This window comes from Cavia porcellus, unplaced genomic scaffold, assembly GCF_034190915.1.
Source record: "Cavia porcellus strain 051 isolate PalLab524CR breed Dunkin Hartley unplaced genomic scaffold, mCavPor4.1 scaffold_33, whole genome shotgun sequence".
Taxonomy (NCBI): domain Eukaryota; kingdom Metazoa; phylum Chordata; class Mammalia; order Rodentia; family Caviidae; genus Cavia; species Cavia porcellus.
Window position 1 is genome coordinate 11899655 of NW_026947516.1, and position 27786 is coordinate 11927440.

Sequence of the window (27786 nt, forward strand, 5' to 3'; positions counted from 1 at the left end):
ACAGAGTCTCTCTTCTGCCCTTTAACCCTACCAGAGGGTGGTGGGTCAGTTGTCCACAAAGCTGCTGTGGTCTTAAGTCACAGAGCTTACAAAAGAGCAAGGCAGTAACTGCAAATCTTCATCACCATTTGTGCTGGGCAGATTTCTAAAGTGACAGCCCAAAGATGTTTGCCCTGGTCCTTGGAGCTTGTGAATACAACGAAATGTCTCTCTACAGATTATGTTGCTTCATAGGTCACCGTTTCTACTAAAAAGGAAGGTGATCCAAGTGGGCTGTGCCTGGCCACATGAGCCAAACAAAGCTGAGAGCTTTGTCATTGATGGAAGAAGAGAAATTCAGAGAGAGAGAGAGAGAGAGAGAGAGAGAGAGAGACAGAGACAGAGAGAGAGAGAGAGACAGAGAGAGAGAGAGAGAGAGAGAGAGAGAGAGAGAGAGAGAGAGAGAGATCCTATCTGTACATTGGGATTCAGAGGGCCTGGTAAGAAGTAATGTAGATGGGCCCTCAGAAAGAAAGAATAGACTGAGACTGACAGCCATCAAAGAGGTCGGTCTTCTGACCAATCAACTACAAGAAAATGAATTCCTCCCCGAACTGATGTGAGCTTGGCTTCAGATTCCTCCCCCAGGACTTCCAAACAAGAAGCTAGTCTGGCTGACAGCTGCATTTCAGCTTTATAAACCATGAGCAAAGAAAAGTGTCAGGCCACCTTGCAGGACCATGGGCTAATAAATGGATGTTGTTCTCACCTGTAAGTTTTGGGCAATTTGTTACACAGCAGGAGTAAATTAACTCACCTTCGCTTCTCTATAACCACACCAATGCACAGTATCTGGGCAACAGTTGTCTCCTAAGCCACAGATCTTTGTCAGTGACAATCAGTTAGAAAAAACATCCCATCTTGGGCCTCTGACTAACTATTTGAAAATACACAATTAATTCTTTTAGGCTACTCCTAGCTCTTTTGTCTTTATTAATGAACAAGATGAACGAATCCTAGCTTTCAACCTCTGCCCTGTCCTTTAGGATTTCAATCATATTTTACTTAATGGTTCTCTGCCTTCACACCCTCTATCACCAGATTTATTCAGTGCTTAGCATTTCTCCAGATCATTACATTTACCTGGCATATTTCACTTAGGTAGTTGTTTATCTGCTTAGAACTTTTCTTTATACATCTAGAACATTTATCCTACTCCTCCAGTGCCACCACTTTCTTATAATGGGATGGTCGGGGATGACGTAGGAAGGTGTGGAAGTCTGAATATTCATTCGTGACTTAATTATTCTAAGTTTTCTGTTGGAAAAATAGAAGCTGTGATTGTTGAATCATAAATTATAGAGGAAAGAAGGGGAGAGAAGTAGATATTGCATATGGCTGAATTTCAATTTTTCCTGACATCTTATCACCTCTGGTACCTCCTTGGCAAGCCTCTCTGTCTTCATTTGTAAAGTAATCACGTTACTATTCAACTCAAAGAGCTGCAGCAAGGAAAAAAATGGTAAAGGCCCATAACAGAAGCAAACATACACACATACATACCACCACAAGACGAATTGAGGGGATCTTTTTGGAAGCACTCATATGACAATTAGAATGTAGTAGACATTACCTTGACCAAGAAGGAAAGTGCATTTTAGGATTAGAAAGAAAACTGGACAGTTACTACATTTGTTACAATATTTCTTCTGGGTTTACTATAAAGTAGGGAACATCCTTGGTTCCAAGTATGCAGATTCTATGTTTAATTCATTTTGAACAGATACAAGATCTGCCTGAGAACAATGTCTCACTCAATTCACTTCTGTATGGAAACTTCAATTAAAAATGAAACTTACACTGAGAACCGTGGTAAGCTCAACATTTGATGTTTTCCCTTGAATTCTCTTATGTTCCTAGTGAACACTTACACATTAACTTTTCTTCAAACTGATAGATCTTAATCTTAACCTTAAATATCCAAGAGGATATTTGGAGCTTCCCCAACCTCCAAAGTGGCAGAGTGGCAGACATGTTCCCCCAAATCTCCATGTTCTTCACCTTCTGAGTCATGCTGAAATTGAAAACTAAATTCCCTAAGTATAATATAAAATAATCCAGTGTATTCCCAACAGTTTTCTTCTGTATTTTTGGTTAATTACCCCGGAAGCATCTCCACTGTACTCCTCCTAGTCACTATGCTATTCAGAAAGCACCTTATCACTAACTGCGCTGCCCTCTTTCCTCTGAACATCGGGGACTTTTACTTCCAGATTTAAGAGACTTGCTTCTTTGAAGCAAGCTTTCTCAGTTCATAAATTGCTTGTCATTAAAATAACAATGCATGCACTCATTACTCAAATTAGAGATCATCTTTCTGGAAGTGTATCAAATGTAGATAAAGTATAAAGAAGCATTGTTGATAGTCTTTTTTAATGTAGACTTAATGAATAATTTTGCTGTTAAATTCAGCAGCGAGGGGGAATAAAAAATTCCCATAGCTTTAATATCCACAACCTTGGCAGACTTCTTAATGAACAAAGTTCAAAGTAGTCATAGCTTCCCTGACTCAAAAATAAAAATAAATCTCAAAACCACACAATCTAGCATTATTATACTCTGAAAACTCTTTTTTAAAAGTTCCTATTAGCTGATTTTTCATAATTTGCTACACAATGTTGATTTATATTTTGGTGTCTCAGTAGCTCAGCCTTTAAACATAATATAACATTGTTGCTTTCAGCTGCACACTAGTTAAGGAATTTACCATGCTTCACAACAATGTGCTGATTTAATAAAGTCCCTTAATAAGTCACTGGCCTAGAGCAGGGAATTTGCAAGCTATGACCAGCAGGTGACATGGACACCAAATCCAGTCCTCTGCCCATTTTGATGTTGTGGTTGAAAAAGCTTATATTATTGTGGGACTCTATTCTACGAAACTCAAATCTCCAGATCCATAAATAAAGCTTTTTTTGGAACACAGCTACCTCCAATTGTTTATGCAGTTTATGGCTGAACTGAGTTTGACAGACTTCAAGGCCCAAAATACTTATTATCTGTCCCTTTGGGAACTAGAGTGCTGACCTCCAGCCTAGAATCCAGAGGCATGGAAGTCAGGTAGCAGTTTGACGCTATTCTCTCATAGTCGGGTTGTAGACAGATCTTGGTAATAAGTGACATGATCCTGCTTTGAACACTGCCCTTGTCATTCAGTCATACACACTCATGCACACACCCACACACACAGATACTCAAACACAAACCATAACTACTGGGAACGGGGAAGGAGGAGATTGATTAAAAACCAAGCCCACCTGCATATCCTATAGTTACGTTACTATTTTGCTTGTATGGAATATTTAATTTGGTTAAGAAATCTGTATAAACAGGCTGGGGATTTAGCTGAGTGGCATAAGCGCCTGCCTTGCAAGCAGGCAGTCGTGAGTTCGATCCCTGGTACCCATAAAAGGGAAAAAGACAAAAAAAAAAAAAAAAAAAAAGAAATCTGTATAACAATGAGCAAGTAGTTCTTGACCTTTCAACCACCAAGCCCCAATTGTTCTTCTTCAAAATGCTGACTGCTTACCATTTTTAAAAAGTTTTATTGAGATACAATTCACATCTCAACAAATACCCATTTTAAGCATACAGTTCAACACTTTGAAGCATATTCCAGGTGTTGCACAACACGGTTACAGTCTAATTGTAGAACACCTTAATTGCCCTATTAGACATCACTCCACATTCTCCTCTCATCCCACCTCTGGCAACCACTAATCTTTCTGTCTCTATGGATCCACCTCTTATGGACATGTCTCATAAGTGGATCAAACAGTATATGACCCTTTGTGACTGGCTTCTCTCACTTAGCATAATATTTTTTTAAATCTCTTAATTTTTAACTTCACAAATTCATGTTTATCAGTAAGTAACTGATGAAACCATCACAGAAAGAGTAACTGATTGTACAGTACCTTTGGTGTTTTCTTATTTTCTCTGTATGTGTGCATGTGCGTGCGTGCATATATATGGTGCAAGGGATTGGAGGCAAGGCATTCACACTAAGCTACATTCCCAGCCCTTTCGATTTTGAGACAGGGTCTCTGAAAATTGATAAATTGCCTATTTTGGGCTCAAATGTGTGATTCTCCTGCCTCAGCCTCTCAGAGAGCTGGGATTACAGTCATGCAATGCCCGACTCATATGGGCATTTTGGGATGCTGAAAAAGGCACATACACTTTTCTTATAGTCCAGGAGGCCACCTATGAGTCTGGCCCATGTCACCCAGAAAAGCACTGGCATCACATTTTGATTCTACCAATCACCCAACAAGTATTCACAGAGCACATACCAAATAATGCACGGGTGGGGACTAAGATGCACAGTCTCAGATCTAAACTCTGGACAGCCATCCTTTTTGTAACATTCTGGCTTGATCTGTCAGTCCCCAAACATCATAACACTTTGCCAACATACTGTAAGCATTTTCCATAGTTTTAATTTTCTATCTAAAATGACCTAATTTTTTATGTGCAAAATAATTCAAGTTGCCTTCAATTTTCCAACTTTTTGAAGAAAGCTCCTGAGACCCCATTCTCTTTTTATTCATCTCTCTAAATTTTTCTTTTCTTCCTACCCTAGGAATCCTCATTTGATTCAGATTTTTGTCACTAAGATATTACAGTATGCACCAGATATTAGGCAACCGAAGAAACAAAACCCAGCATTATCTATTCATTTCTTTTTCTCAGTATCTAGAGCTTGCCATCATTATTGCTTGTCCACTAGCAAAGACTCAGAATTTCCATTCCTGACATAAGCTTGGCAAAGACTCTGTAATCCAGACACAGAGTTTAAAATAGTGGCTTTCAGGTCACTGGGTATTAAAAACCAAATGATACCTTGTTCCTCTAATCAGGGGACTTTGTCCTCCGCTCGAACATATCTTTTAAGTGTTCAACATTTGTACTTACTAACACTGCTTGATCCTGAAGGACACAATCAAAATCAAACACATCTGGGCATATTTAACCTGGAAAAATGCCCCCATAAAGCCATGTTAGCTTTGTCTATAAAGGGCTGTCAGAGAGCAGAATAAACGCACATGTTCTGTGTTGGGTAAGGTGGGGAAAACCAGGGTAGGAGCAGAGGGAAGCAAATGCATTCCTGCCCCACTGGGATAGATCTCCTGAAAATCTGGGTGTGCTGGCCCTCTTGGGTACCACTAAAAAGGAGCTGGCCTTGGCACGGTAGGAATTTCAGCAGTACAAGGCTCTAGAAGGTAAACCAAGACTTCTAACTGCCTGTGATTCCCTGGCAAAGATGATGGTGAAGAACCAGTTTGGGGGGAATTTGGGATTGAAAGAAGCTGTGATGGTTCAAGTCCCAAGACTGGTGCACTGTTGTGACAAAGATTAAGTCTTAATGTCAACAACAATGTACTTGTGAAAACATTTATGCAGCAATTGAATGAATGAAAAGGTTTAGTTAACATGTATAGGTTAGTGTTGGAGACTTTTAACCTGTCCAGATACTTGCTATCTCATTTTTTAAAGAAAAAAAAAGTTTTAAGGTCAAGAAAGAATTATTTTGGAATTTAAAATATATAAATACATAATACACTATATGTGTAACATATATCAATATATATGATAATTTGTCTTTAAATATATTCTTAAAATGCATTATATATCCAAATTGTTTTGATCATTAGAAAAGAGCTGCATGAGAAAACTTGAAATTTAAGAATACAAAGCAGTTTTCTTTTTCTATAAGAAATTCATTAACTAGCCGGGTATGGTGGCTCATGCCTGTAATTCCAGCACTCAGGATGCTGAGGTGGGAGGATCATTGCTAGTTCGAGACCAGCCTGGGCTACAAAGTGAGCTCAAGAACAGCCTGAACTGCATAGAGAGACCCTTCTCAAAAAAAGACAAAAAAAAAAAAAAAAAGAAATTCATTAACTTATCTTGATGCGAAGTATAAAGAACACCATAATTTAAAATCTAGTAAGATTTCATCAACCTTGGGCTAAAACTAACAAGAAGTTCTCTGGTTTTCTTGAAGTTACATTTTCTACCCTTGGTTCAAACATAAAAACATCAAAACTATTGTACAATTTGGAAAGCATTTAGAAGGCTTTGTTGCCGGGTATGTTGTTGTACATCTATAATCCCAGTACTTGGGAGGCTGAGGCAGGAGGATTACTGCAAATTCAAGGCCAACCTACATTACATAGGCAGATCTTGTCTTAAAAAAGAAGGCTTTTCTTTAAAATCAGAAAACAATGAACATCAAGTCTCTGCAATATATATTTTTAAGACTATTAAATTTTTCTTGTATTGAATGTACTGTTTCATGTCACAGTTTGAGAGACTCTGATGAGATTTCGTATCAGCTATGTATTTGAAGACATCTACAGCTACATTATGATATTCATTACATGCAGGTAGTATTTTATCCCAAATAATCATAATGGTACCTTTTAAAAGGTTACTTTCCTTTAATTCAGTTATACACATATTCAACAGAGGGGTAAGCTGAGGAAACTTCAGACTATGCCTTCAAAGACTGACCTGTTGCACAGGAATGCCAAACCACAGGGGTCTTTGGGTGCCTTTCTCTCCTGACACTTTATGGGCTTGGTAATATGCCCATCAGCTTGAGCTGCAGTCTTTTCAGGAGAGCATGGCCAGCTGCTGAGGCAGTCTCAGCAAATCGATCCTAATTTGTAAGAAGTGACTGTAACCCTAAAAGGTTATATTACAGTATCAGTCTTCTGTATCCAAGGCGGCTATCTCCCCAGAGGCACCCAACTGTGGATTGCCTTTATTTGGGGGGGGAAATATCATCTCTATTGAATATGTACAACCTTTTTTCTTGTCATTATTCTCTAACCAATACAGTACAACAAGTTACATACCGTTTGCTTTGCATTATGCATTGCAAGTAAACTAGACATGAATTAAAATAATGGGAGAGCTGGGTGTGGTACATACCTGTAATCACAGCACTTGGGAGGCTAAGACAGGATTGCATGTTCGAGGCCATCTTGGGCTACAGTGAGTTGAGGGCCAGCCTGCATCACATATCAAGACCTTGTCTCAAAAAAAAGTACATAGGAGGCTACATAGAGGTTATATGTGATATACTATACTACTTTATATAAGGGACTTGAGCATCTGTGGATTTTGATATTTGCAGGAGTCCTGGAATTAACACTTTGCAAGATACTGAGGGACAAATCAGGAGATTCCTTGCACATAATAGCAAAAAGAGAAGCAAAGATGAGCACAGCTGAGGATCAAAGTGACATCATTAGGTTTATCCTATGAATGATACTGATACGGTCCCTTTAAAATAAAGAGTCAGGCAAGCATTAGGGAATTAGAGGTATATTACTGGAAGCTCTAGCAACCTCTTGCTATAAAACTCTAAAAAACATCACATCAATGAACTTTTTTTCTCTGTAAGAAGCACAAGGGCTCCATAGGAAAAGGAAATTGCATAATTTCACTAGAACGTGGATCATAAATGAAGTCACAGGAAAGATGCATGACATTATAAAGATATAACTTCATACAAACTTTCTGAAGGTATACAAATTCCATAAAGAAAATTTCTACCATTTCCTCCAAGAAAGGTGATTGATTCTATGCGAGTTATTTGGATTCTCATTACAGAAGGCCAAATTACTCGATGCACTCCTATAAACAAAAGAGGCTCATTCTCCTGACTCTTATGAATATAATGTTTCTTCCTGCAAAGCCACCTTGCAACATAATCTACAAATCCCTTTGGATATTTCTTAAATCGAGTCAAGCATTTTCAAGATATCTCTGAATATATTTGTCATGCTATAAAACTAATACATTTATAAACACATCCTATTTTTTTTGGAGGGATCAGTGCATGTTTCATCGTGAGCTCTCTTGGTAATGAGGCTTGGCTGTATTGAACTGTCACTTAAGTTTAGTTGGCTGGGATCACAAATGCATACATAGACAAGGGCGAGAACACTTCAAGGCATGCCTTCATCTAGAAATAGCAATGCCTTCAGGCAGTTCATAAATCTCTACTTCTGAGAAAGGAATGCTTCATCCTGGATGGGCTCAGCATTCTTGGGGGCTTCATATTACAGTGCAACTCTATAGCATAGTTTTTGGGCCAAGCCATAGATAGCAGTGAGTTAATGATAACTACCATCAGAGCTTCAGACACACTGCAGCAACTTCTATTCTGTTACCAATAAAAGGAGCGAAAAATGAAAAATAAAAGTGGACTGTATGGTTTAAGGTTTGAGAATGTAGCTTAGTGATAGACAACATTCATACAAGCTTAGTATGAGCCAGGCCATGGGTTCCATTGCCATCACGAAAAAGAAAAAAAAATTACAATTCATACAGGAGATGTTTATTTATTTATTCATCCATTCATTTATTTATTTTGGCTTTTTGAAACAAGGTTTTGCTATATAGTTTGGGTTGTTCTGGCATCATTGTGTAGCCCAGTTATCCTTGAACACTCAGTGATCCTCCTGCTTCAGCCTTCTGAGTGCTAGGATTATAGGCCTACAGTACCATAGCCAGTTTATTTTTCTGGGTTTTTTTTTCTTGTGCTAGGGATCAAACTCATTACCTTGAGCTTACCAGACAATGCTTGAGCCACTGAGCTAACTCCCTGGCCTCTATTTTTCTTATGAGGTTATAGTTTAGTCATCTTTCAAGTAATCTATAATTTATATGAACGTATACAATACACATTTAAATTCTAATGCTGATAAGAATGTACTATTTGTAACATTTCAAAAACAATTTTTGGCTCATTGTAATTCTAAAACAACAAAATATGGCAACAAAAAATATCAGTTTTACTCTATGTCTTACTTACATTTTTTCATTGTTGAGACAAAATATCCAACAATCCAAGTTAAAGGGGGAAAGGTTTATTTGAAGCTCACAGTTCATAGAGGTTTCAGTTCATAATCAGGTGGCTCCAAGGCAGGATGGCATCGCAGAAGGGTGTCACAGAGAAAACACTTCATTGCAAAGACAGCAAAATCAACAAAGAACCTTAACATACTGTTAAGGCTACTTAGGGCAGGTACCACTAACACCCTCAATGCTAGTGCCCTAGAACCTAGCATTACACCATGAATCAATTCCATGGCCACATACTCTCCATCCAGTCACCTCTAAAAAAGCACCACCTATGACTTCAAGAGGCTTTGGGGGATATCTAGACACAAGACATATATATATCTTAATGTAAAATAGTATTTTCTGTAGTTTGTATAATAATTATTGTGACCACATAAGCCTGGTTTAAATTTTGAGGTATTATCATATTTTCTCTTGCTTGTTTTAGAGTTTTAAAGGCCTTGTAAAACCTCATAGCTGAGCAGGGTGGTGCATGCCTTATAATTCCTGCACTGAGGAAGCTGAGGCAGAGGATCGCCATGATTTCAGGGTCAGCCTGGGCTGCATAGTGAGTTTAATGCCAGCTCAAACTATATAACAGATCTACCCTGGGCAACTTATCAATATGCCACCCTAAAATAAATAAATAAATAGTTTGTTATTTTGTGTTTGTTTTTTGAAACACAGTTTTGCTATGTAGCCCAAGCTGGTGTCAAACTCACAGCAATCCTCCTACTTTCGCCTCACAGACACTAGAATTACAGGTATATACTACCACATCCAGGTTAATAAACATTTAAAAACAGCTAAAGATACAGCATGGTGGTATAGTACTTACCTAGCATGTATGAAGTACTTGTCACACACACACACACACACACACACACACACACACACACTGGTTGGTATCTTCTTCCATTAGCCATAAAGTGCAAATCAAATTTAAAGACATTGATAGTTACCAGAGGCCAGTTGGGCACTGGAGCTTGCCCCTGCTGACAAGGCAGTTCTCCACGTTCAGCTACCCCAGTGAGACACTGAAGCCCGCATCTTCTACACAGGTCAGGGATTCTCAAAGAGGTTGATTTTGCCTCTAGTAGACATACAGCAATGTCTTGAGGCATTCTGGGTTAACACATTTTGGGAGTTTTGGTACTACTGTCATTAGGTGGGTGGAGACCAAGGATGCAGCTGAGTTTCTACACACAGCCCCCACAAAGGATTATTAATCCCCCAAAGTCAACAGCTGAACTTGAGCAACCTTGACCTGAAAGAACCTAGATTATGTTGGGAAATACTTGAGATTCAAGACCAAGGAGCTTGTGGATGTATGTTCATGTGTATACATACCTCTACGCCTATATTAACAATGGAGCTAAGCTACACCCCTATTTAACACATGCAAATGCAAAAATCTGGGGACTATCTTGAGGGAAAGGCAAAATCTAAACAGTCTTGGCAATTTTTCCTAATACATAATGTGCCTATTCTTCTAAGTGATTATGTGTGGGAGTGGAGGTGCACTTTGTCTTAAGCATCAAGTCTTTGTGTTTCTCAGTGTTTAACTAAAAGCGAATCTAATGTTTAAATACATATTTTGGGCAGAGATTTATCTCAGTGGTATAAATGCCTGCCTGGCAAGCGCGAGGTTGTGAGTTTGATCCCTGGTACAAAAAAAAAATTATATATATATATATATATATATATATATCTCCATATCAGCCAGCATTCAACCCAAAACCTAGGAATCAAAGATAGGAGACATTTTGGAAAATTTGACAACGCACTGAGATAAGTCCACTTAGGTGTAAGCATTTTACTGGAAGTTGCCTACTACACTTGCATTGGATTAGAAACATATTCTTCACCTTTTAAAATCCAATACAAAAGCTGAATATGCTCCACACCTGCAATCACAGCAGTCTGAAAGCTGAGGCAGTGGGAACTCAAGTTCAACTCCAGCCTGGCAACTTCATGACTCAGCAAGATCAGGTCTCAAAATAAAATAAAATAAAATATAAAATAAAATAACTGGGCATGTAGGTCAGTGAGAAGGACCTAGGTTCAATCTCCACCAAAATAATAACAATTACAATAATCCAGTACAAATGAGCTATCACTATATATCATCCAAATGGCTAAAATAAAAATAGCGACACAAACATATGCAGGAAGAATGCCGAGAAATTTGACCAGTGAGACGTTTCTGGTGGGAATGTAAAGTGGTTCAGCCCCTGTGGAATCCAGTTTGGCAGTTTGTTATAAAGGGAAATATACACTTACCACAAGACCTAACAACTGCACTCCTGGGCATTTATCCTAGAGAAACAGAAACTTGTGGTCACATAGAATCTTGTACACAAATGTTCATAGCAATTTTATTTGTACCCAAACAGGAAGCAGCCTAAATATCCTTCAACAAAGTGAATGGTTTAAAAGGTGGTACATTCATGCCATGGAATGCTAATAAGCAATAAAAAGGAAACATACCAGGTCATATATTAAACAATTTGGACAAATCTTCAGAGAATTAATGGTGAGTAAAATAAAAGCTGATCGTGAAGGACTATATACATCACAGTTACATTTACACAATATTCTTGAAGTAACAAAGATACAGAGGTGGAGGCCAGAGGATGTGCTCGATAGTTTAACCTGCAGGATCTCTCCCAGTACCAAAAAAGAAAGGAAAAACACAGAGATGAAAACATATTATTGGTTGTCAGAAATAAGGGAAGAGAGATGGTGCTATGGACCTTCCCTTATATTTTTCTTTTTTGTAATTTTCTAATGCTACTCAGTTACTCAAACTAAATAGTACCTTAAAATTATGTTTCTTTTGGGTGTGGTGGTGCATGCCTGTAATTGCAGCATTCAGGAGGCTGGGGCAGAAGTAGTTCAAGGCCAGCATGAACTACATTGCAAGACCCTGACTCAAAATAAAAAATGAAAACCTCCCCCAAAACCATGTATCTGTACCAACAGAGACCTGGGAAACAAGATCATCCAAATGGTGACATTCACAGCTGTAGAGCTGGCCAATGATCTGTCCTTAGAACTTTGTAGTGGCAATTCTTGACACTATGCCTTCTATAATGCTCTCTTAGCCAGGAATGGTGGCACACACCTGTGATCCCAACATGTAGAGAGCCTGAGGCAGAAAGACTTCAAGTGTGAGCCCAACCTGGGTAACTTATTAAGATCCTATCTCGAAATTGTTTACAAAGTCTTTGTCTTAAAAGGCTGAGCATGTAGCTCAGTGGTAGAGTTCCCCTGGATTCAATCTACAGTACTGAAAAATTATAATAATAATAATAATATGCTTTCTTTTCTATTTCTACCTTTTATAGTCACTTTTTGCTTGGTGTTTTAATTTTGCTTTAACAATACAAATACATTAATATGAATATAAAAATATTTTATTAGTATAAATATGCAGATTTAATTTTGTTAAAATACTGTAAATTTTGGAACTGTTAAGAATTTAAAGTGTTACAAAACCAAAATAGATGAGGAAGAAATGTTTCCATGTATTAGAATATGAAAACAAATGATAAGTGTCCATATTCAAAAATGATAGTAGGAGAATTTGCATTATAAGGGTATATTGTTCAGCAAAAAAAAATTGTTGTCTAACATTTTACAGGAGTATTTATACATATATACATGTATACGCACACAATAAACACAAATACACACAGGAACACATACATTTGCCTAAAGAAATTTGTTTTTGTTTTCAGACAGGGTCTCACTATATAGTTCAGGTTGGCCTTAAACTCACTAAGTAGAAGAGGCTGCTCTAAAACTCATGGTGAACCTTCTGCCTCAGCCTCAGGTGCTGGATTACAGGTGTGCCACCACACCCAGATTAAAGACATGTTTGGGGGTCATTCCAAACATTTAATACATTATTTCACTGTACATGCATGTACATACATATAGCTATACATATAATAGGATAGATGAATACACATTATTTTAGAGAAAGACGGAAATGTCCATGAAACCCTAACCTCTGAAATCTGTTTGTCTCCTGAAAAAAAGACACTAACTTGACATTTCTTAACTGCCTCATATCTAACCAATACTCTATGGGCTTTACCCGCTATTTTCTAAAGTAATCCTTTATCTAGCCACTACATAAACCCTGTGAGCTGCTCCGATTTTCCGAGTAAAGAAATTTGAAAGGTTTAAGAAATCAATTCAAGATCAAAGAGCTAAGAAATATAGTACATTAGAGTCTTTAACTAAGGGGCCATTGGGGTTCAGAAAATGATACCCCAATATATGGAACTTTGCCATGCTGAGCACTTCAAATAAGAGCCACAGACTCAGCACAAGGTTTTTCTGACCTTCTGCTCCATCTTACCTCCAGACGTATGTGTGGGTGGGTGGGGGTGGAGTGCTCTGCATTTCCCTTATGAGGATTAAAGTAGTCCTACAATGGAAAGCAACTGTGATGAACTCTTTCCTTGGAATCTTATCAACTGAAGATTAATTCAGAGGAAGCCCAACTGAAATTTGGTCAGCGCCACTTATTTTTCTGAGGACTGCTACCTGGGAGACTTTCATCTGCCTTAAAAAAGATAACGTTTATTCATCATGCGTTTCCTTTCCCCAGCCTTCTATAGCTTGTTTCCATCTCCGTCCAGAAGCCTCAAGCCCTTGTCCCTTTCTGTAATTCAACCTATTTAAGCTTCAAACTTTCTTCAAGTCTAATATTTTGTGTAGCTCCCATACTCACATTCTTGTCATAGATTTGCATGCCTTTTCTCCTGCTAATCTGCCTATTGCCAGTTTATTTCATGTATTCAACTACCAAAGCTTCAGAGAGTGAAAGGAAAATTCCCTTTACCCCTGAAGGTCTCTCAGACTTCTAATTGGACTGCCTGAAGTGATTCTCTTATTATACAATAGCTCATTATTGTCAAACTTATATCAAACACTATTGTACTAGACCTAGCATTTTGTTTTTCTTCTAATGTTTTAAAAGAAAGGTTCCTTTGGTCAAATTAAGCCTAAATCACACTCCCAATATTTTGGAAGAATAGAAATGAACTCTTATTAGAATGGTGGAAGACTACAGGGTCATCTCTTTCTACCTTATCTCTGCCCTCTACCTGTTCTGGGCAATAACCAGCTCCTCCTTCCTGCCCTAAAAAGCTCTATGAAACTCTTCAAGTGTTGAGGAATGAAGGTCAAAATATACCACACTGAGTTATAACTGGAAGAAAAGTCTCCCTGGATCTCTTGCATTTCTGCACATTTTATGAACAGAGAGACTATCTTTGTTCCAAATTATCATTTCAAAAACATTCATATAGTGAATAGCCTTTAAAAATAGAGACAGTACCTCCCTCTAGACCAACCTGCAGGCATGCTGGTTCTGCAAAAGATTCAGGTCTCCTCAGCTCAGGATTCTATACCAGTGAAGCATACTCATGCCCTGCATAGCATTCTCCAGTGTTGCTGTGCTTTGCCTTTGTAAGATACAAGAATAAACTACAGCAAATGCGCCTCTTTCACATACAGATTATTTTGAGCTCCAAAGAAAGACTATACAGTATTCTTATTGTAAAAGAAATTTATATCTACAAAGAAAATCCCCATTTGTGAGGAAATGGAGACCCTGTATCCGGAAGAGGAGGTTAACTCTCAATCCAGGAGATTGTTGTCAGTCTGGAAGACACTGGCTTAAATGCACACAAAAAACTTTTCCTTCTGCTTACTGTGCTTTTTCTGATTAACAATGCAAAGACCAGAGATTGTTAGTGTGACCAGTAAGAGAAGAGTCAAATCAATTATGGGACCATGTCACAATGAGATGCTATGCGACTGTTAAAAGGGGGGAGAAATTCTCTGTGCCTATTATGGAAAGATCTCCTGGATACATTGAAAAGTGGGGAAAAATCCCTGGGCTTAGCAGTATATACAGAAAGTCACTATTTGTGTAAAACGTGGGAAATATATTTGCATGTGCTACAACTAGAAAAAATTGCTGCAGAAATGGATGTCACCACTGAAAACACACAATATATTGTATCACAGAACTTCAATCAGCTTAATAATGACAATATCTATGTACCAATTAGGGATTCGAGAAATCTTCCAAAGTTTTTCTTTGGGATTGTAGAATTCAAATTAGCATAAAGATCAGACACAAAATTCTGGGATGACTGTTTCAAACAATGTTTGAAGTCCCCTAGGATCACACAATTAAGACTTGTGCCTATCCCAATTCTTTCATACTGTTTCTTTAAATGATCCAAAGCTAATCAGCAATTTACCTGGCTAAAATTCAGTTGGTCTGCTTATGCTTTGAAGAACACACACTCCCTTCTTACAGTTCTGCTTTCAGACAGAGGATTTGCAAAAGAGCTAACAACAAAGGGATTTTTAACCTTCAAAGCCTTAATTAGAAAATAAGAGCAAATGGTAGATTTTTGCAGAGGAACCACAAATACATATTCTTGCGGGCCTTTGCCTGATTGCATTTGTTAATAAGGAATGCCAAGACATGTGCACCAAAAACCGTTCAAGGTCCTTTGGTAGCAAATTAGACTTGTAAATTTGATGTAAGTTGATCACTAGAAGAACTCACATTCTTTGAAGATTAGAATTCATAAATGTATGAAAGAATTAAATGGTTTTTCCCCTAGTGATATAAAGTATTAAGTGGCAGGGGGAAAAATTCTTCAAAATCAACTAAGAAAACAATTCATCTGAAAAGTATTTAATAAAAATGTTAAATAGGAAAAATATGCTAAGCTAGTTTCTAGTGGATGAGCATACAGTTCAGAAGGGTGAAGTTAAGAATGTTGGCTGGTTTAGGAAATATCCCTTCAATCTCATTTGGTTTATTTTATTTTATTTTATTTTTATTTTGTTACGCAACTGTGGCAGTCCTAGGCATGGAGATCTCTTCATCCGCACAAGACAAAGAAAGGAAGACTCATTCTGATCAGCAGAAAACTGGATGGCCTCTCTAGCCTTCAAGAGGGCAGGGGCTCTGGATGAAGGAGAAATGAATGCCTTTGAAGACCATATCTTAGATTGTTTTGTTAATACATAAAATCCTCTCTCTTTACATGCAGAAGTCTCAGTTCAAAAGGAAAATGCAAGTCAATGAGGATTAGTTTGGCTCCTCAGAGATCAGAACTAAATATACAAAATTAATAATAAGACACTGAAATAAACAAGAATGTGAAATTGCTCATCGGGGGGCATGATGTAACTACTACTGACATAATTTCTAAGCAGAAAAGCAAAACTAGGTCAAAGCACGTTGGCCTAACATAATAAGCATTTTTGCTTCCAGATTTTTAGCATGTAGCCTGTGTCTGCAGGCATTAATGTCTTCTGTTATTAATGTTCGGGACTGTCACAACAATTCATGTCTTATCACTCTTTGTTAGTTAAACCAAAACAATGTAGTTTACATGTGAACTATTCAATTCTGACAGCTGATAAATTAGAAAGGGGAGAAATATTCAGAAAGTGTCTCCTTCAGTCTGGGAAGCGTTAAGCAATAAATATTCATTATTTAATAGTCTGCTATCATGTTTAATAGTCTACTGTCATCTACTCAGAAAGTCACACCCCTCCCTATTAATTAATATGATTTTTTCTTCCTTCACTCAGAGCCATATAAAAAGAACAACAACATCAGTTTCCTTGGAAGTTCACATTAAACATTCACCAAAGAAAAGAATATCACCTGAATCATTCACTAAAGCACCCTTTTCTCTTCCATTTTCCCCAGCATGCATGGACTAGAACACACTGCTTTCGCCCTTCTACTTGTTCCACGTCACAAAGCATGGTTGATTAATTCATGGAAAAAAACTGATCCACCTCACTTTCTAAACTTTTCTTCTGGATAAACATCATCCTTCTAGTTTGTATTATTTGATATTTTCATATTTACCTAAAAATCACGGCAGAGAGTGTGCTAGTACAAAACCCAAACTGAAGCCATTTGGCTATTTGGATTTTCCAGATAGTACTTTCCCCTAAACGATGTTACAGTTTTTTCTGACGTGATGCATCATAAACCATAAACCCATCCCAATTGTCTTGGATTGTATTAGCACATTAAATCGTAGCATATGCCCTGAAAGTATCCAAATTATAGATTCCTTGAGGACATGTGGTGCAGTCATAAATCAAAGTCGAGAGGACTTAAATTCCAAGGACATATTCACTCATATCTTGCTCTGTGATGGAGGCTAAAGGTTTATTGTGCTAAAATTTCAATCTTACAAATGCTAAACTCTTAGCTAGTAATTTTTGTCTGAATTCTTAATGTATTTTCCATGGAAGACTCTATCCTGTGTAAATATGTAAATGTGCACTATTTGATACATTATTTTAAATGGCTATTCGTATAGCTATTGCTAATCCACAAGAGCATTCAGTAATTTTCATCTGTCCAAAAATGACTTCCTCCTCCTAATTGTTCAAAGAAGACCACTTTGTAATCAACTCAGCTAAGCCACGCACAGTGGTACACATTGGCAATCCTAGCACTCTGGGAGACTGAGGCAGGAGGACTGCAAATTTGAGCCTAGCTTGAGCAATGTAGCAAGACCTTGTCTCAAAAAACTACAAAGTGCTGGGATATATCTCAGCACAAATGCCCTGAGTTCAGCCCCCAGTATTGAAAAAAAAATCCGTAAACATCACTTTTAATACTTGATGTATGACAGCTAACACAGTCCACCATGTAAACTTTGAAAATGTATCAGCCTTAGGGTCTCCGTAAACCATCAAATGTCTCTGAAATGTCTGTTTCACCATGTTAACCATAACTTGCAGTCTGTCACATCCAGAGCACTGAAAATGCTTTGTCCGGCACATGTCTTGAATTTCTGCACAGAAAATGTGGCTGCCATCTGCATAAAATGGAAGACTTTGGTTTTCTAGGAACAATCTCTCTCAGTTGCTGAGTGACCTTGGGCCTGCCACTCACTTGGCAAAATAAACCAATTGCACATGGACCTATGGCCCAAAACATCAGGCTGGGCTCAATGAGAGCAAATAGCAGGTTTCATCTTGGCTAATGGGCCCTGAGCTATTAGAGGGCAGGTCCCACATTACCATCATTTCTGCATCTCCAGCCAGCAGAAGAAGAGCCAAACTGCTTGCCATATTCTAGGCTGGGTCCTCACTCAGAACACGATCAAATCATTAAGCAATGACATATTTTAATTTTTCTCTGATATCAATCAATTAGTTCTTACTCTTCTTTCCTCATAGGCCCTGTACATCTTAAGGGCATTTTCCACTACTCTCTTCCCTACTAGAATTTACAGTTTGCACCCATAAAACATTTACTGATTCTTAACGTATTGCAGACACTGTGCTTAGGCTGTGGATTCAAAGGTAATTAAGATTGAGACTCGCTTTAGTGTAACTCAGCCTTAAGAAAGACAGACAAATGATTCACTGGAAGTGTATACACCATCTCAAAGCCTGGCACTGGATAAGAGGAGGCTATAGTTATTTCTTCCCATTTATTCTAATCCAAGTAGATAGTGCTCAGTACACAAAGAGAATGCTGACAAACAGCCCAAACTCACAGATGCCATCATTCCTGCTCCCTTGGTCCCCTGTGGCTTTTTGGCTATTACTCTCACAGACTCGAGTTTGCCCAGAAGTTGAGACAGACCACTGAGAAAGAACAAGTGAAAAGGTCTGACCCACAGGCAGACATGCCAGCAAGTCCCACCTGGTCTGACAAAGGCATGGTCTGCCCCCCCCCCGCAAATATTGTCCCTGAAAGGGCAACCATGTATTTCGCAGCTTCAGGTTCCACTGCTTGGATTTCCCCAATTAAAAACTCATCCCAAGGTTAAAGGGCTAAGATGGCTCGCGCTCATCCATAGGACTTCTCTCCCAACATGTGGTGGAGACTATCCACTGTCTCCAGAAAACATGAGCATGGATTCCAGGCAGGAGAGAGAGGATGGGAGGATGACCAATTATGAATCCATTGTATATTAGGACAGGTCTAGGGGAAGTGCCTCAGAGGGATGCAGAAGGTCAGAAGGATGGAGAGAGAGGTAAACCCTAGCGTAAACTTCTCCTATTTCAAATATTGCCAAATCAGTCTGCTTACAAAGGTATGGCAACTCGCTTCTTCTCTATTGATGTACTGTATAGTGTGGTGACATGACCCCCAAACTCAGAACTTAATCTTACAGTAATCAGATTATTTTTCAAAATACTGTTTTTAGATTGTCTCATTCATGGCATGATTTCTCACTATAAAATGATCTGGTTTCAAACATCAAACTCTCAGAACACCAAAGGTTGATCATGGAATTCTAAGTTGGAGTTAGGTAAGAGTAAAAGGCTCTAGTGTTCTATTGCCTGGTGGGGTGACCATAGACGGTGAATATGTATTGTATGTATCAAACAAGCTAGAAGAAAGGCTTTGAAATGTTTTAACTACAAAGTGGTAAATGTTGGCTAATACAGATTACACAATTTATACATATATCAAAACATGGACAGTTCTCATGTTTTATGTATCAGTTAAAGATAAATTTAATTTGTGAGGCTAAGCATGGTAGGGCATGCTTGTAATCCCAGCTGAGGCAGACGATGAAAAGTCTGAGCCCAGGCTGGGTAATAGTGACTTAACAAGACCCTGTCTCAAAGAGAAGAAAGGAGGGGGTGAAAGATGTGCCTCCTTATGAAGACCCTGAGTTCAATCCCCAGTACAACACACAAAAAATGTAAATGTTAATGGACAGCAATTTTTCCATGCTATAACCTACATTGTACTACTAGTACAATAAACCGTACATCAGACTGAAAATTCTTTGAAGCCAGGGACCATATCAAAATCCTGCCCGGAGCCCTAAAGTTATTTGGCATATAATAATCATTTGCCATGCAGCTTCAGTATGTGAATTAGCAGATATATTAACCCTGAAAGTGCTCAGTACATGTCAAAGTAGGTAAGAGCTGAAGGAGAGCTTTGCCATTATATTTATCATGAACAACTGAATAGGAATATATAGGGATCGAACCCAGGGCCTCATACTTTCCAGGCAGGTGTTGTGCCACTGAGCTACATCCCTGGCCCTACAATCTCTTTCTTGAAGCACAAAAACAGACAAGTGTTTTTGAGGAGGATAGTTTTGGTTTTCTCGTTTTTGTTTTTTTAGAGTAGTTCCCCAGAGGAATTTTTATGTGTGCTCCAATTTTTTGAGCTCCATAACACCCCCTTCTGGAGGCTGTGAAGTTTTCTGCTCTCTTATCAATGAATATTTGCCTCCAGAGCAGGAAGAAAATCTCATGAATCCCAATGGGTCTGTAATATTACGTTCTCTCATTTAAAGAAATTTCTAGAACATGTCAGTTCATGAAACTAGGCAAATTACCTTCTGGAAGAAAACCCCTGAGTTTTATGTAAATAAAAGGGCTAGAATCTTCCTGATAAACTGACCTATATCTAAATGGAAATTAGATTCCTGTTGGACCTGGCTTTATTGCCCAGGATTTAATAAGTGGACTTGATATTCTCTTCCTTAAATAAGCTGGTTTTCACAGTAGCCGAGGTCGCAAGATTAAAGAATAGCTAACTAATTGTTGTAAATAGCAGAGTAATTCTCTGTGGCTCTGCTTTGGGCTCCCCAAAGAGGCAGCCACTGCTTGGTCTTCCATCATAGAAACTTCAAGCCTGACCCCTGCAGGTGGATAACTGAAATGCACACCTCCGGCCGGATCCTGTTCTTTCTTTCAAAGTCTCACCAAGTTCTTAAATCAAAAACACTCACCCTGAGTACAACAGGGATACTGATGATGTTGATATTCTAAGTTGTTTTTGGAAAGTAGCAATCACTCGATTAAAAAGAATTTAAATTACATCTGCAAAATACTCTGATGTGGTCAACCATTAATTCTTTTTGCCGCTCAAGAAAAATCCAAACAATTTGGATGAACTGGGATCTTCAAATCAAGTGGGTTGAAAATATTCTGATTTTGCCCCATCTTTTTCTAATCAAACAAATTACTCTTTGTCCAGTGACCAAACCCCCTCCACCACCACCACAGCACAGCCCAGGTTGCCATAGCTACCTTGGATGTCTATTTACCACACAAGGGATCAAAGCCAGAGACATCCATGTACATACTTAGCCTTAGAACTTGCTGGAATGTCTGTGGATAACATGTAACCACCAATTAACGGATCTGCTTGCAGTCTATGCAGGCCACAGCCAGGCAAACTATGAAGACGAGTCACAGAGGACAACAAGGAAAAGTTACTCAAGAAATTATTTCAAAACAACCAAAAAGAGTTTTTAAATTGACAGCAAGTCCTACAATTATAAAATTTCCTAAAAGAGAGAGAAAGGAGGGAAGAAATTAAAACTTTAACATATGTTGAAGACATTGAGCTCTTTAAACCATGTGCAAAAACTTAAAACATCTGTTGAAAGGAAACATTTCTCAGATGCATATTTAAAATTCCGGTTACAGTATCTTCCTATTAGATGTCATAAAACCTGCCTGATCTTGGTGTTGGGACAAATGAGAGCAGAAATGCCTTTTTTAAAGTATAAAGGCTTGATTTTCAAGTGAAAGGAACCACACAGCATACTTGGGATACTATATGCTGGATACAGAATAATAAGAAAGAGGGTGTTGAAGGAGGCGTTGTTTTCATCTCCAAAATGCATTTTAGCCCCTGAGCCTGAACAGGTAGTCTTTCTGGGTAGATGAGTATGCATTCCCAGACTTGCCCCTAACTTGCTGTGTCTCTTTATACTTAACCTTTCATTGCCTTCTCTTCACCATTTGTTCAATGAGGATCAAATTGCCCTTCATTCTCTCCTGGGGTTGTGGCAGAGAATAAATAGATCATGTTTGTAAAGGACTTTCTAATCCTCGGAGGAAAGATTAATACGAAGACTTTCATTATGAAGCCAGATGTCCTTGGGCATTTTAATTCCAATCTAAAGAATGCAAAACAGGCTAATCAAACCGAGTTCCAGTGTCCTTATAATTGTAGCCAAGTAGTCTTGTAAGAATTCAGCAGCTATGTGACTCATTTCAAATGATCAGAAATGTAGCGTGTACCTTGTTCTCTTACTGGAGTCTTTTCTAAAAAGTTAACAGGATGTTAAAAGCTTGAAATAAGTCTTGTAGGCAATTTTGTCTGAAGAATCTGATTATTTTTCCAGCTTGAGAATGGAGTATTTGTTCTTCTCCTTTGTGGGGACAATGGGTGGCTTGCTATTTGGGGAGGATATCTGCAGTTGTGGGAATGCCACAGGCAAACCTGTTGTTTTTGTCCCAGCTTCTGGAACAGGTGGCCATGCCTCTCCTTTTGCCTGGGAATATAGCAAATTCCTTCTCAAGGAGGCTTCTGCAAAGTTTCTCACAATCAGAATGCAGAGAAAGGTTGGCACACATTTTTAAATTGCTTCCTGATAAAAGGAAAAGTAGGCTTATACTTTGGGGGGCCTAATTTAAGGTGGCCTTACAAACCCTCAAAGAATCTTGTCCTATGCTGTGTCTAATCTCAAACTCTTCTGCATCTTATAGCCATCCATGCAGCTTTATACTTCTGCTGGCAATCTCTGGCCACCCAGAATTTCTGGCTAGTCCATGGCAGGGGTCTCCTGTGGGCCTCCACAGCACTACTGAGCATTTGTGTAGCCCTAGGGATGGATCACTCATCAGCAAAAAGATTGAGTTTCATTGCTGAGCTGATGACACAGGGTCGGTTTGATAGTTAACCCTGCAAATCCAGCTGGGGCTGCTGGGCTGAGATGACAAATGGGCTGGTGGGTGTGACTCATTCTGCCTGGGTGCAGCAGTTTTGATTTGAGAGAAACTAAAATAAAGCTGAGATCAACCCATGCCATGATACCACCATCTCATTCTTCCCTACATTCTTGCGCTGGACTGTCTGGGTTTCTGGATGAACAATAAACCTCTCCCTCTAATTCATCTCCTCCCACTCTGTCATCCTCTTTTCAAGTCCCCAACAGACCCCCCCCCAAATGTTAGATACAGAAAGACGTGGGATAAAAAGTTGTTCATTCATTAAATAACTAAGGAGTTACTACATGTGCACTTGTGCCCTTAAAACTTCAGTACTGGGCTGCTTTCCAACTTCACATGAATGCCACAGCTATGCATGGGAAAAATGCTCCGCAGCTCAGGAGAGCATGCCTTGGGCATCGGGCACAGGGAGTGCCACCATTCTAGAGGAAGTGTGTGGGAACAGGGGTTCTGGAAACTGAGCTTAGACACTATCCGGGAGAGGAGAAGACAGGTGGCTTTCACAAGATCAAATGATTTCTTTGTTCCGGCCAAGGACCTTTGTCAGAAATATTTCTGCATTCCTCATTTTCCTTTTGACTTCTTAGCAGTTAGTTTCTCAGTCCTCTTCCCCACCCTATCTGACTGTGAGACATTAGAAAAGTGAAGCTGGACTATGAGTTTGTACAACATAAAGAAAAGCCCACCTCTGCCCACCCCACATACCCCTCTCTCCAGTGAAGCAAAGACAACTCATCGAAAAACACAGGACCCTGGCAGACTATTCTGTCCTCAGAGAATTTGCCAAGTATTCGTGCTTAGGGCACCAGTGAGGCACAGGAAGGCTGAGGGTCTTTCACTTCCCAAAACTTCAGAGAGGGGAGAGAAAGTTCTAAACTCCTTGCTCTAATTGGAAGATTCACTTTCCCCAAAGCAAGCCCACTGGAGGGTAAGTACCCAGCTCAATTGCAAGAAAAAGTGTAGAGCTTTCTTGGTGGCAATCCAGATGCCAACTTTCCCACCCTGACTATTCAGTGGTTAAAAGTATTGTTACTCCTTTTACGTCTGCCCTTCCAGCCTTCTGGGTATGTGTTTCCAGGGTCCTCTTCCCCTTATGTGAGCACTGATCTTGATATTTAAATACTGACATAAGATTCTTTCCTAACTTGGAGTTATAAATTACACTCTCTTCTCGGCTTCCTAACCAGCTCTTCTCCTTCTTAAGGGCAAAGCCTATAAACCACTGCTTGGGCTGATAAGCAATTTTATCATCATGCCCCAGGGCGACAGAAGAAGCTGTTGGTGTAGGATTCTTTTCAAAAGCTCATTTAAGTAATCCCCAAACCCTATCTCTGCTCATCACTTTTAAGGCGTCTTCTTGCACACAGTTTCCCAACTGCTGGCACAGAAGAAACCATCTGCAGTTTTCTTCTAGGACCCCTGCACGCGATTCGGGGTGGTTCTGTCTTCTCAGCTAGAAGCACACAAGTGCTCCGAATGGGAAACCAAAATTTCAGGAGGTTCGGTTGCTTTTATTCTAACCCCAAAGCATAGGGTAAAAGCTAAAAGCTCAACCTCGAGCCTGCACAATGCACTCCTGCGGCCGCGAACTGGAATTGATTCACATGTTCCACAAACTGCTTTCAGTCCCTTACAGGGACTGCCTGCCATCCCCAACCACTATTAGAGGCTAAAATGGGGAAGGGTGCCGAAGACCCGGGTAGGGGTGGTGGGCGGACCCCAGGTAATGGGCTTCTGGAGTCGCCTTGGGAAAACGCAGCTAAGTCTTTGCTCCCGCAAAGCATCGCCTGGGAGGTGCATCCCTCACTCCACCAGCTCTCCCCAGTAACAGGTCGCCGGGGTCCCACGCTGCGCTGCCCCTCGCCTGCGCCGGCGCCGCCGCCACACTTACCTGCCTCATGTTTAGAATTCCATGACCCATCCGGCAGGGAGCGAGCTGCATGGAAGCGCACGCCGCAGTCTTCCCAGGGGAGACAGCAAAGCCCAAGACAAAAGCAACTGGGCGAAATCCTCCGGCAGCAAAGAGCACGTTCTCGTCCTCTTTTTCTTTGATCTGTTGCTGCACGCACTCTGCCCAAGACAATGTCAAGTTTCTCAACCTATTCGTTCCCAGCCTATGAAAAGTCGGGCACAGGGAAGCGAGGGCCGCCTGGCTCTTATTTCAAATCAGTTCTCAGGGACGTCGTAGGCGGCTGGCGCGGGCCGCGGAAGTGCCTCGCCAATCAGGGGCCAGGGGTGGTCCTGGGAGCCCGGTAGGCTGCCTCCGCGAGGATTAGGGGAGCTTTCCTGCGAGCAGCTGGAGACAGTGCCCAGAGCTCCCCAAGTAAAGGATGAGTTCTATTCTTATCTAACAGCTCTGCGTCTGCTCTAGCTTAACTAGCTGCAGGCCTTAAATCCTCGCATTTCAAGAGCTTCCTAAAAGCATCAAAACATTTGGGAGGTGCAGAATTATTTCTGCCAGGAAAGTTCAACGCTCAGGACCCCAGCGTATTTTTTAAAGGGTATCTTACACTGGATACCTGCTTTTGCAAAGACCCTGGGGAGGAATTCAAATTGCTATAGGGAACACTTTAACTGAAATAAGCAATCGAAGAAGGAGGGGAGTACCCGCCTCGGTGCATATAAACTGTACATCCACCCTATGCAAAACAAATCTTAATAGGGTTATGCACAGTACTATTTGCAAACACAACAACTAGGCCTAATCTCAGATTTAAAAATTCACATTTGAACAATAGAAACTGGCGGGGCATGGCAGCACATGCCTGTAATTCTAGGACTCAGGAGGCTGAAGCAAGCCAATCGCTAGGAGTTGAAAGCCTGCCTGAGATGCATAGCGAGTTCAAGGCTAGCCAAAACTACATAGTGAGACCCAGTCTCAAACACACACACACACACACACACACACACACACACACACACTCCAGATCAATGTTTTATGAAAAATTTAAAAATAAGCGCATCTACTTGTTACTATGGCTCACCTTACCTACCAAGTCAATCTCTCGATTTCCTACCAGGGGCCAACTGGGCATGATCTTATCAGGCTGGCGGGAGAACTTCCCTGCTCCCCAGAAACTTCAATTCACACTCCGACAGAATGCTCAAATTGTGCACGTTGAGCAAAGGCTACTTCATGTAGAACAAGTAACATACTCTTTCTTCCCCCAAACAACTGACCTCAACTCCGTGAGGATGGTCCAATGCATGATTTAAAATTTTTGGTATTAGAGTGGAAAAAAACAACTTAGCTAATAGTGACTCAGTAATTTTGGGATAGCATCTGTCTGTATGAATCCAATGTGTGAACTTGGCCCTATTCTTTGAAAATTTGGCAAATTTTCAAAGGTCGTGGCGGCACACACCTGTAATCCCACTACTCTATGAGGCTGAAGTAGGAAGATATAGCCTGAATAATTTAGTAAGACCCTATCTCAAAAAATAGAAAGGGCTGGGGATAGTGGTTCAGTGTGAAGGCTCTGAGTTCAATTCTCAGTACTTCAGAGGAAGAATGAATGAAGGAATGACAGAATTTGGTAGCCTAATGTCTACACCTAGAGGTTCCTAACTCCAGCATAGCTGGGAATATAGCTCAGTGACATAAGCAGCTGCCTGGCAAGTGCAAGGTCCTTAGTTTGATTCCTGGTAAAAAAAAAAAAAAAAAAAAAAAAAAAAAAAACAGAGAGAAAGAGAATGGCATACCTCCAGCTCAGGAACCCAAATGAGCAGCCTCAGGACATCCTAAGTGATACAAGCTGACCTCTGTCTACTTCTGATCCTTACTGCAGAGGCCTTCACTGGGACCTAGACTAGGGTCTCTGAAGCTTGGCCTCACTGGTATGGGGCTCAGATTGTCCTCTTGGTGGGGCAGGTGGGTGCAGTGTCTTGTGTTTATCAGCATGCGCTACACTCTGCCACCCACCCTGACATGCCAGCGGCACACCCATACTCATGATCAATAATGGCTCCAGACATCACCAAATGCCTCCCCGCCAAGTAGCAAAATCATGCTTCAAAAGAATTTCCATAGTCGAATGTTCAGGGAAACTTCTAGGAAAACTGTTTAAAATGTGAATTGGAAATTGGATTGGGTAGGTTTGCTGAGGAGGCTAGGAAACAGCCTTTTATCCCACTGCTGAAGGACTCAGTTCACTGTACGAAAGACTTGTCAGGCATGATGGCACACATCTGTAGTCCTAGCACTGAGGAGGCTGAGGCAGGAGGATCACCAGGAGTTCAAGGCCAGCCTGAGGTACACGAGTTTAAGGCCACCTTGACTGTGTAACAAAGGCCTGTCTCAAAAAGGGGATGGGGATGGGGATGGGTATGGGGATGAAAGCCTGCATTTGTCCCTATCCCAGATACGCCCCAGCCCCAGAACACTTGTATCCAGGATTGCTGCCACTAAATACCACTGTACCACCACAGATCTGTTTACTCAAAGAAGCATCTCATAATCGCACATTGTCATCACCTAGAAGGTAAATGACCTGGGATATGACCTGGTATTTCCTCTCATAAGCACTGTGCCCTTGCAAAGATTTTGGCATTTTTCTTCTCCTTTAACCCACTTGCCCGCATTCAGTAAGGCTGAGGCAGGAGGTTCTCAAATTTGAGTCTCACCTTGGACAACTTAGCAAGACACTGTCTCAAAAAGTTAAACAGGGCAGAAGATGTAGCTAAATGTGAAGGCCCTAGGTTTTTAAACTGTATTGCAGGGAAAAAAAACAGTATAGACATCAGTGGTGCTTATCTTCATCATTTTCTCCGTATGCACTAGGAAAGGTGGTGTCCTCAACAAATGCCTCTTAAAGAGTGCCTATTGTGAGTCAGGCTCCATACCAAGCATTTCCCATTGTGCACCATTTCATCTCCACCAAAAATCCCACCGGCAGACCATCATCACTGACAGACAGGAATATTGGATAAACAGCTCAAGGTCTTACCTTTCTAAGTGGCTGGATGGGGAGCTAAACCTAAATTTAGTTTCACTCTGCTTTGTGCCTGTTGTGGTCTGCCTATCAGCACTGCTCCTCCTGGCCTACTTTTGTACTGAAATCTTAACTTGCATGGTGATGA

At 40.1% G+C, this 27786-nt stretch overlaps 1 protein-coding gene across 3 annotated transcripts in view; it reads right to left on the reverse strand.

Moving 5' to 3' along the window:
• Positions 1–27786, reverse strand: part of Mid1 (midline 1) — a 346699-nt gene that overhangs the window by 138490 nt on the left and 180423 nt on the right. The window contains exon 1 of one of the 3 annotated variants that reach the window (XM_003462901.5): positions 24599–24851. The exons of the other annotated variants lie outside the window; for them this stretch is intronic. The gene's annotated coding sequence lies outside the window, so the exon portion shown is untranslated. Of the gene's footprint in view, positions 1–24598; positions 24852–27786 lie in introns of those variants that run through there. 3 annotated transcript variants of the gene reach the window in all.